Here is an 11343-nt window from a genome sequence, read left to right on the forward strand (position 1 = left end):
AATGTCAACTCACATCGTGGTTTACGTTTTTTTTTTCTTAATTTATATAAATATTATATTATATTATTCTAATTATTTTGTTTAGTGAAATCTAATTGCATGGATCATATTAATGGGTTAAGATATAATTAAATGGTTATTAAATAGTAATTGTATGTATTATGATGTCTTTATCCGTATGTATAAAATGAGTATTGAGTTATACAAAATCATTAGGAGATATCTTATTTAGATTTTATAAGTAATGTTTTAAATTATGTACACAGAGGAGGCTAATTATACATTTTATGAAGTAAGGATATTTTATGCGAGATTCTATGAAGGTAAGGATATTTTATGGAATAGATATAAAATAATTAAGCGTGGTTAAGATTTAGATCACACAATAAAATATAATAAAGCATTAATTTTGGAATAGATGTAAAATAATTAAGGATAGTTAAGATTTAAGATTCTCACACAATAAAATATAATAGAGCGTTAACCTTGTTCATAAGAATTCTTGTGAATATGTCTTCTTCAATTTGTAATGTTCAGTGCTCTTTAACCACTGTCTCCCAATCTATCTCCTGCCTTTCTTTTCTTTACATCTCACACGTTCTTGATGGGTTAATGTGAAAAGAACCGCAAGAGACAGAATCTCAATCCCTTCTATAAACCAACGTTCATCAAGTTAGTTTTTATTTTATTTTATTATCACTTTCCATAATAGTAACTAGATCTTTAAATTTTATTAAATCACAATTGGGTTCATCATAATATTTCAAACGAGTCACTAATAGAATTAATTCGTCAATTAATTAATTCTAACAGTAGAGTAGACCGTAAACATATATGAAATTATTTTGATTTTGAGGTGTGTTATGAATCTGAATGAAATATGTGGTTTTTTATGGTTAACCACACATTTATCATAATTAAGTGATGGTTTTGTTAATGTAAATTATTGAATTTTGCACTATTTCATTTATGTTTCAATGACATTGTGTAAACTTTACATGTTTAACTTGATAATATTAAATAAGTGTTTTCTTTTTTTAATTCATTCAATGTGTTCTGTTTAATAGTTGTGAGAATTGTGTGTTCACATCTAAGGAAATGTCGGTGTATATCTTAGATATATGTTATTTTATACGTTTTATATTGAAAGTTATAATTACAATCTTTTTTAATATATAGCTATTTGATTTAACTTTTGTATAGTATGTGATTTAATGAATATGTACATCAATATATTGAATTCAATTTTATTTCTAAATAAGCTTATGATAGATATTTGTATAAATTTTGACGTTTTAATTATAGTGATATCCCAAAGTTTATTATTATCATATGAAATTTTATCAAAGAAAAAATAAAATAAATAAAATAAAATAATAAAAAACATGAAACAATATTCATAATAAAAATTATATTTCGTGAAATATAGATAAATTATATTTATTATGAAAAGAATATATAAAATAAATACATAAAGTAAGACATTAATTCACTTATACTGTTTTCTATAAATAAAAGTTAAATTAGTTAACTTATCCGCTCAATAATTTTTCTCACAACAAACATGACAAATTTTAAACTTGAAAAACATCAAACATTAGTGTCATCTTTCTATAAACTCTAATGAATCACTCGTTAATATTTAACCAAAGAAAAAAAATGACAACTTAAGATAGAATCACACTCCAACTAAAATGTTAGTTTGGTACCCACTTTTAAAAATGTATCAATTGTATCCAAACTTTTGAAAAATGTCTCAATTAGGTCATTTACTGTAAAGAAAATTTATTAACGTGGTTAATTAAATTAAAATTAAGACAATAACATCTGCGACACATGGTAGTACCTTGCCCCGTGGCATTATCAGTATCACGTGACATTAACAGTGTCACGTGTCACACTTACCTAGGACCAGACATGTAACAGAAAAATTTAAAAAATTAAAAATTAAAAAAGAAATAAAACAGAGACTAGTACATGACACATAGTTAAACGTTAATAATTTTTATCTGAAAGTGACATAATTGAGATATTTCTCAAAGGTTAGAACCTAATTAACATTTTCTTAAAAACGGGTAACAAAATGTCATATCTAAATCAAAATGGGATTATCTAACTAATTACACCAATTATTTTTAGTCTCAACTTCTCCTAAACGTAGAAGTAGTGAGCCAACCAAAATAAAACCCGAATTGGAACTAAGAAAAATCATTATTCATATTTGAAACTCTCTTTTTTTCATTCTCGCAAATGGCGTTAATATTTTAACACAAGATATGTTGAGATAATAATATATATACTCAAACTCCATCGAAGATATTTGTCTGCTTAATACTGAAATAGAAAGAAAAAAAAATGATTATTTCAAAGGTAAAATTGATAAAAAAAAACGGTTAAATAGAAAAAATGTTAATATTCTAACACAAAGTATGTTTAGATAATATTACATATGTTCAAACTCTATCGAAGATATTTGTTTACTTAATATTGAAATAGAAAAAAAAATTATTTCAAAGATAAAATTGATAAAAAAGAAGCGATAAAATAGAAAAGTTAACGAATAAATTTTAAAAAAGGGTTACTTAAAAAAATTGATAAAATAATTATTTTAATTTAAAAATGTAACATCCCATTTAATAGATAAATCTGATTAAATGAAACATCATAAACGATATAATATAAAGAGCAACGCCAAAGAGTATAAATATCACCCATTATAGTTATCCAAAAAAAATACTCGAAGAGAAAACTAAGGCACTACACAATGCCAGAACAAAATATAAAAGTTTCAACGGATACCTAAAGACTTGCCCATAAGCTGGGAATTACAAAATAATGAAAACTCTCAAACATGGACTCAACAGTGAGCCCAATACCAAACCATGCGCAACTAAGTTCCAGCATTTCCGTTGCCACTGTGATCACCAAGAGTTCCCATATCTGCTCACATCAAGGGATTGGTGATCATTGCAAAAAGGAAAAATCACACAAGAAGACAAACACAAGCAAGAAGGGTAAGCTAGAGTAAAAAGGTTTTTATCATATGATTAAGCATAAAATTTAATAGTCAAGAACACATAAATCAACCAAGCATGTGATAGCAAACAATAGGAGTCTAAGACTCAATTTATCCGAATACATATAATCGATTGGATTCACTAGATGGTTGCACTTCTAGTGGCCTCTACTACTCTACAGAGCCATTGCCAATGGGTTTCATGTAAGACCCAGTGAAATTTAATTAATTAAATAAAGGTATAATTAGTCGTATAGTACCCAGTTTGGGGATAGGGTGTCAAATAGGTACCCGATTTAAAAAAAGTGTCAATTGCATCCCAATTTTTGAAAAAGTGCTTCAATTAGGTCCCTTTCAGACAGAGTTGACTAACACTGTTAGTCAACATGCCACGTGTCAGTCTGTGGTTTTTTTTAATTTTTTTTAAATTTTTTAATAAATTTTTTAATTTTTTTTAATTTTTTTGAAAAAAAAAATAAAAATGCCACGTGTCAAGTCCCTGTGTGTGACACGTGGCATTGTCAGTGCCACGTGGCAGAATCACTATCAATGCCATTGTGTTGATTTCGATTTAGTTCCCATATATGTTGTTTTGTTTCAATTTAGTACCTAAGTATGTGTATTTGAGTCAATTTTGTCCCAATTTTTTTTAATAATTAAAATCCATTTTTTTATAAAATTAAAAGTAATTAAGTATAAAAGTTTAACAAAAATTAAGTATTTGATATTTATATTAAAATTTAGTGGTAAAAGTCATTTTATTAAGTCATTTTTAATAATAATAAAATTAGTATAACATTCAAACCAATAGAAATTTTGGTTTAAAATTAGTAAGAGACAATATTGTTCTATTTAAAAAAAAAAAATTAACAAAACATGAGTACTTAATAAAAAAGTAATTAATAAAGTAATATGTTAAAAAGTCATTTTTAATAAAAAATATTAGTATAACATTTATATAAATAATAAATTTGGTCTGAAATTGAGGAGAACAATATAAATATTAGTACTTAATTTTATAAAAATATTTATACTTAATTATTTTTAATCTTATAAAAAATGGATTACAAAAATATTTTAATTATTAAAAAAAATTGGGACAAAATTGAATCAGATACACATACTTAGGTACTAAATTGAAACAAAAAGACATATATGAGAACTAAATCAAAATCAACATAATGACATTTGATAGTGACACTAACACGTGGCATTGCAATGCCACGTGGCACTAACAATGCCATGTGTCACACATAGAGACTTGACACGTGGCATTTTTATTTTTTTTTTCAAAAAATTTTAAAAAAAATTTTAAAAAAAATTTAAAAAATTAAAAAAAACAAAAAAAAAACAGAGACTGACACGTGGCACGTTGACTAACGAAGTTAGTCAACTATGTCTGAAAGGGACCTAATTGAAGCACTTTTTCAAAAGTTGGGATGCAGTTGATACTTTTTTTAAACTGGGTACCTATTTGACACCCTAGCCCCAAACTGGGTACTATACAACTAATTATACCTTAAATAAATAATTAATTAATGAATGCGGGTAGTGAGAGCCTTTATGACATTAATATTGATTGATGTGATGTGGAAAAATACTAGCTTAATTAGTTAAAAGTACTTTATTGTATGAAAGGACTTGGGTTCAAGTCCTATGTATGCCAATTGTGTATTATTTAATTATTATTGTTTTTAATAATATGATTGAGAATGTTGAATGATGTGATAAATATATAATTATATTAATCATTACGAAACACGATTTGGTTGAATGGTTATGCATTGATTTGGCATTTGCATGTTTATGGGTTCAAATCTTGGTGAACCCAAATTAAACTTTCTTTTTCCAAAATTTCCTTTGGCATGAAGGTGAAAGGGCATGGAAACCAAGGGTGGCTGAAAAACAGACCATAAAGAACAGAGCATTAACATTACCATTAAAAGCCCAATTTGTTGTCTTGTAAGATAGTGGTGAGGTTTGAGTGAGGCATTGGGCTAAATTGAGGGGAGCTAAGGAAGGCTATTAGAAGCAAGGGGTATTCAAGTTTTAAGCAAGGGAAATCAAGTTAGGGGAGTTGAACCCATATTTTTTGTTGTTTTGTTAATGGTATGATGTATGATGTGTAATTACATGCTTCTTGTTGAATCAATTCGCAAATTCTGGGTTTCTGGTAATTTTCAAGAAACCGCCTGGCGGACGATGAACTGCCGCCAGGCGACTCATCCTATTTTGCTTGTTTTCTGGGTTCCCGAGAGGAACCGCCTGGTGGTGAGCTTTGTGCCGCCAGGCGACGCGCGACAGATTAACCCAATTGTTGGGTTTTGCTTGAACTGCCTGGCGGTGATAAACACCCGCCAGGCGACGCGAGCCAATTTTGGCTCGGTTTTGGTGTTTTGAGTATTCTGATTGAAATCCAAACGGAAGGGAAGGATTCTTTAGCTTTTAATTGAATATTGGACGATAGAAATTGGGGAATTTCACTGTCAACTAGAGTTAATTTGAAAGAACTCTTATGAACCCTTTTAGGGTTGGAAGAATTGGGGTTTTTTTAGAACTAAGCATAATAGTTGTTAATTATACTAAAATTGTTGTTGGAATTAGTCAAGGTGATTAATGGTGTCATTGTTATCGTGTTTTTGGAGAGAAATGACTAAGATAGGCAGAGAAAAGCATCGAAAAGGTGTGAGAGGTTCCTCGCAGGTGCTTAAATTTTGGGAAATTGGCCAGAAATACATGCACCGCCTGGCAGCATGGGGCTTGCTGCCAGGCACCAACGCATAGACAATGAGTTTGTGTGGTTGCGGGACACAATGATGGTTTTGGGTGTTGTTACAGTCTTAATTGGAATTAGAAGACTGGATTTGGTGATATCTGGGAGAAATTGATGATGGAGTTCTTGGGCATGAATTAAAGAGGTTGGATTATCTTAGAATGTGATGGTATTAGCTATTATAGGACTTGCTTATATAAATTGTGACATAGTAGGAATTATGGATTTGGATAATCTGTGTGCAAGGGGTCTAAAGACTTGACCTATTTTTGTGAGTGGGTTTGGATTAAGAGTGAAGTGTTGGTAAACAATTAGATAGTAATGAATGGGAATTTAAATCAAAGCTAATGTTAGAATGGGATTGAGTTGTGATACCTAAGAGGAGTTGACTTGGAATGAGTTGGGAATGGTTGTAAGGACTAGAATCAAGGGTAAGGAATAAGCAAAATGAGTGCATTGTGGTATGGTGGTGATGAATAAGGTTAACTTTAAGAAAGCCAATTTTGTAAACTTGGGTGGCTGAACTTAGATGGAAGTAGGAAATTTGATAATAAGTTAGCCTTTGGGAAAGCAATTCCACTAAACTGGTGAAAGACATCGTGAGTTTTGATGCCTGGGTTGAGGAATTAATTTTGTGCAGGATTACAAAGAAACCAGTACTGTTCCTATACTGATACAGTGCTTGGCGGTGGTTTTAGACCGCCAGGCGATAGCGACAGCGTCAGAGGGCTTTGGAACGAGTGCGCCTGGTGGTGAGGTTGGTCCTGCTAGGCGGTGTCTGTAGTGATTGATGGTTCAAAGGCATTACACGCCTGGCGGTACGTTTCCCCCGCCAGGCGATTTTACTGTAGCAGTATTGGTGTTTAACTTTGGACGTGCGTGATTTACAAGGCTTTAGTGATGCTTCAAAGGCGGGTTGTTGGTGTTCCTTGAGTTGAGCTCGAAACGTATCCCTTGAGTTGAGCTCGGGATAGGGGTTAAGCACGTGACATTCCTTGATTTGAGCTCGGAATGACATCTGTTAACTCTTTGGCAAGTGTACCAATTCGTTACAAGTAGTAAAAATGGAAGTCCAAGTATCGTTTTCCCAAGGGATTTGTTGTTCATTTGTCTAAGTGTGATTATTTACTAATTTTAGCAATAACGTCAAAGTAAAAGATTGATTTAATTTAAGAACAACATGCAAAATTTATAAACACTAAAGTTATAAAAGGATTTAAGAAACACTTCATCAAGGTTGGATTTCATGAACCATACTAACGCAATATTTCCTACACAATTTCTCTATCGCTCAAACATCCTCATTATAAGCTTACTAACCACTAATTCCTTAGAAGTAAGTTCTAAGTCAAATATGTCAAAATATTAATTCCTTAACTATTTTAACACATGACTTGCATTAAGATTTAATGTATAGAATGACCTAGAGATTATGTCTATTCCTAGAACCCAATCTCATGGTTGTTCTATCCAAGGTTAAGTTCTAATTCATTTTCCAATAATTAGATACAACCAAATAGCAAAGATTTCCATCAAGCACATTTATAATTGAGATAAAACATATGAACAACGAAAGAGATTACATTGCATAGGAAAATTACAAAGAGTATAGGTTCATTACATCCAACCCCAATGAAGGAGGAGTTTAGTCACTCCTAAGCATCTAGAACAAAGTATGGATGAATTTGATGGAATGGATGAATTGTCGTGAAGTCTCCCTGCCCTAGAATGGCGCTTTTTTCGTCTCCTTTCTGGTTCTGTCGCGTTCCCACACTCCAACACACCGTTTCGTGTAAGTTTTCGAAACTATAACCACTTCAGAAAACCGTCTTCTCGCTGGGCGAGATGACTTACTCGCTGGGCGACCGGTGATCACTCGCTGGGCGAAAGAGAACACTCGCTGGGCGACTGGGTCCTGACAGAATAACTTCACTTCTTCTCCAATCCTTCACTTTCCTATACAATAATTTCAAAAATAACACAAAATATATCTAACCTAAAAGAACCTAAAAACAACCTAAAACTATCCACAAAACACATGATTAAGTACAATTAAGAAGTCCAATAAAATAAGAATAATAAGTATTTTTCATACTTATCAACATCCCTCGAGTTGAGCTCGAAATGGCGGATGAACACGAGGAACCCTTGAGTTGAGCTCGGGTTGGCGAGTGTTGCTAGTGAGAGTGTGCTGGTTGTGACCAATACGGATGGGTCTAGATAGATTGCCCTCCTTAGTAGTTAGTTGACGAGTTTGGTAGTCTTGGGACGTTGCGAACTATGTTCGTATTTGGGAACTCCACCTGGCGTTACGGTGTATGATCCGTAGCAATGGTTTCCCACACGTGCTCTATCGCTTGTGGCCGATAGGTATGGCAACAAGTCACCTTGAGGTACTCACTAGAGGATGTAGAACACGAATAACATGGTTGTGGCCATGTGATATGGAATCAAAGGAAGAAATCTCTATGAGGTGGTTTTATGATATATATATATATATATATATATATACATATATATATATATATGTATGTATATATATATATATATATATATATATATATATATATATATATATGTATGTATGTATATAGGTGTTTAATATATGTATGTGCATTTATATGATTATTCTGTTAAGCTCACCCTATCTGCTTGTGATTGGCGATGATCGTATACGTAGTGCACGTGAGCAGATGATGTTGTTGCAGGTGGTTCTGGTGAAGCTTAACGCTGGAGCGAGGATAGCTTGGGAGTTTTATTATTTTATGGTTTTGAAATAATTTGTAAACTCTTATGAGATGCGTTTATATCATTTCTAGTTTTATAATTTATGGATTTTGGATTATTATTTGGAAGTAATAAAAGTTTTAAATTTCCCACGTTTTTGGGAAATGATGCATTAATAAATGAAGCTGACGCAAGATTTCTTTATTTATTATTTAAAATATGTAATATCCTGACAGGATGTTACATTTCACCCTACCACGCACAAGGTTTACCTTCAAACATCTAAGGCCATTATCTTATCAAAGACTAAGGCCTCCTGCTACTCTCACCACTTGAGTCAGTCCACTCTATGTGAGACTAACTGACTCTTTAGAGTTTCAGGATGCAATCCTTACTTGAATTCTTACCTAATTATATACATTACGACACCATTATGAAACCTTACTAAGAGGTTCATGGAATTACATCTATCACATATGGCACCACCATGAGATCCTTACTTTAGAGTTTCAAGATGCAATCCTTACTTGAATCCTTATGATGAAGGATTGACCCCAACCAAGGATGGAGGCACATGCTCAAGAAGACTAAGCATGTTTAGAAAGGAAGTTCACTAATCCTTCATCCCTTTCATTTGTGGTTTTTATTTTTGATTCCCTATGTTGACTTAGTTGAATCAACTTTAGTTGACTTGTTGACCTTTGACTAGGTTTGACTTGTTGACTATAGTTGACTTGACTTAAGCCAACATGTTAATATATGTTTATTTGCTTTGTAGGTTAATTAGGAGTAAGAAAACAATGCTAGGTGGCGCATGGTGATTGGGGAGCATAAATGATGTGGAGGAGAGAGTAAAGCAAAGGCATAAAGCATAAAGTAAAAGACATAAAACAAGTGTACCTATGTACCTTTGGTCTCCTTTGTTTTTAACACACTTTGGCCACATTTTGGAGACATATGAGACACATTCTTTGTCTCTTTTTATGCTAGAACGAAATTAGCCTTGCACACACCATAGTTAGCTCTTTTGTCTCTCTTTTTTTGTAACCTTATTTGACCTAGTTTCTAGAAGCTAGGGTTAGGTTTTTGTAGAGACATCCTTAGGTATCTTTTATTTGCTTAGAGGCCCCTAAACTCTTCTATATAAAGGGTGCTCCTAGACATGTAAAAGGGTTGAACATTTTGAAGTTAAAACACTCTTGTGTCTCAACCATTTGTGAGAGTTTCCTCCCTTGGGAGTGAATACTTTTAAGCCTTATCTTGCATAGCAAGTGACGGCACACATCCACTCATCTTCAAGGTTGCCATGGCTTCTAGCCTAGCCTTGTAGTGGCGTGCTTCTCACATTTTTACCATTTCTTTCCTTTCCATTTTATGTTTTCTTCTTCCTTTGATTATTCTTGGTTTTCATTGGTTTATGTACTTTCTATTTCCTTTTTGTTTTGAATCAATCCATCATCTTCTTCTCTTGAGCTTTGTGAAAGGAACCTTCACATCTAGATAGCTTGCTATCTTAATGTCCAGTGGGGATTTCACTTAACTTTCTTAATCAACTCACTTCAATAATCTTAAAAAGGAACAAGTTAATCCTTCATCACCTTACCTAATTATATATACTACGACCCCACTATGAAACCTTACTAAGAGGTTCATGGAATTACATCTATCACATATGGAACCACCATGAGATCTCACCAAGAGGCTCATGGAATTACGTCCATCACATATGACACCACCATGAGATCTCACCAAGAGGTTCATGGAATTATGTCCAACTCATACCATAGCCATGTCTCACCAACCAACCATAGATTTGTCATGCATAACAAACTCATACCAATATCCAACCAACCACCCCATCATGTTTTATGAATTCATTCATACCAATCTCATCAATTCAAATCCCAATATATCATATAGAGCATACATGGCATCATACTTGAACTTTTTAAAGCACAAATCATCCAATCATGTGAAACACATACGTGTACAATCAACTTTGTCAATCTCGCTCAAGCTAAAGAGCTCTCGCTTAGGCGAGAGGAACTCCTCGCTCAAGCTACCAACTCTCGCCTAGGCGAGACTGCAAATAGAGGGCACATTGAAGTCTTGCTCAAGCTAGCCCATCTCGCTCAGGCGAGTGGCCTTCTCTTAAGTGAGCCCTCAAAACAGAGAAGGGGTGAGCGGCTGCTGTTCTCGCTCAGGCGAGAGCTCTTCGCTTAAGTAAGAGCTTTCGTTTTGAGCAACCACCCCGCTCGCCTGGGCGAGTTCAAAAGAACTCACCTGCTCTCACGCATGTCGTCACGACTAGAAGCACACCATACATTTTCCATACCATCAACAACACCACACAAGCATTCTAGAGTACCAAACATTCCAATAGTAGATAAAACAACATAGAAATGAAAAACCCTAACTTCCCTTACCTTTTAGTAGAGCTAAACTTGAGGGTTTAAACACTTACAGAGGGACACCTTAACTCCAAGAACGAACTCAGTAGCTGTAAGGTACAATAGGAACGAGAATGAGCCTATAGGAATGACTCAAGACAAAAACAGACAAAAACACGCAGATACAAATTGAGCCACATTCTTCTTCATGCTCTGCCACCAAAAGGTCTCTTTGAGATCCTGGTACATCTTAGTCATGCCAGATGCAAGTTAAGATGACTCTTGTGTCCTTCCTCAAGGATCAACCTCTTCACCTCAACATCTTCAGGTACACACACTCTGCCTTTGAATCTTAGTACACCGTCACTACCCAAGGCAACCTCCTTTTCTTCATCTGATCCAAGCAATTCTCTCACCCCTTTCAAACTAGCATCCAC

The sequence above is a fragment of the Vigna unguiculata genome, chromosome 11, assembly GCF_004118075.2.
Source record: "Vigna unguiculata cultivar IT97K-499-35 chromosome 11, ASM411807v1, whole genome shotgun sequence".
Lineage (NCBI taxonomy): Eukaryota > Viridiplantae > Streptophyta > Magnoliopsida > Fabales > Fabaceae > Vigna > Vigna unguiculata.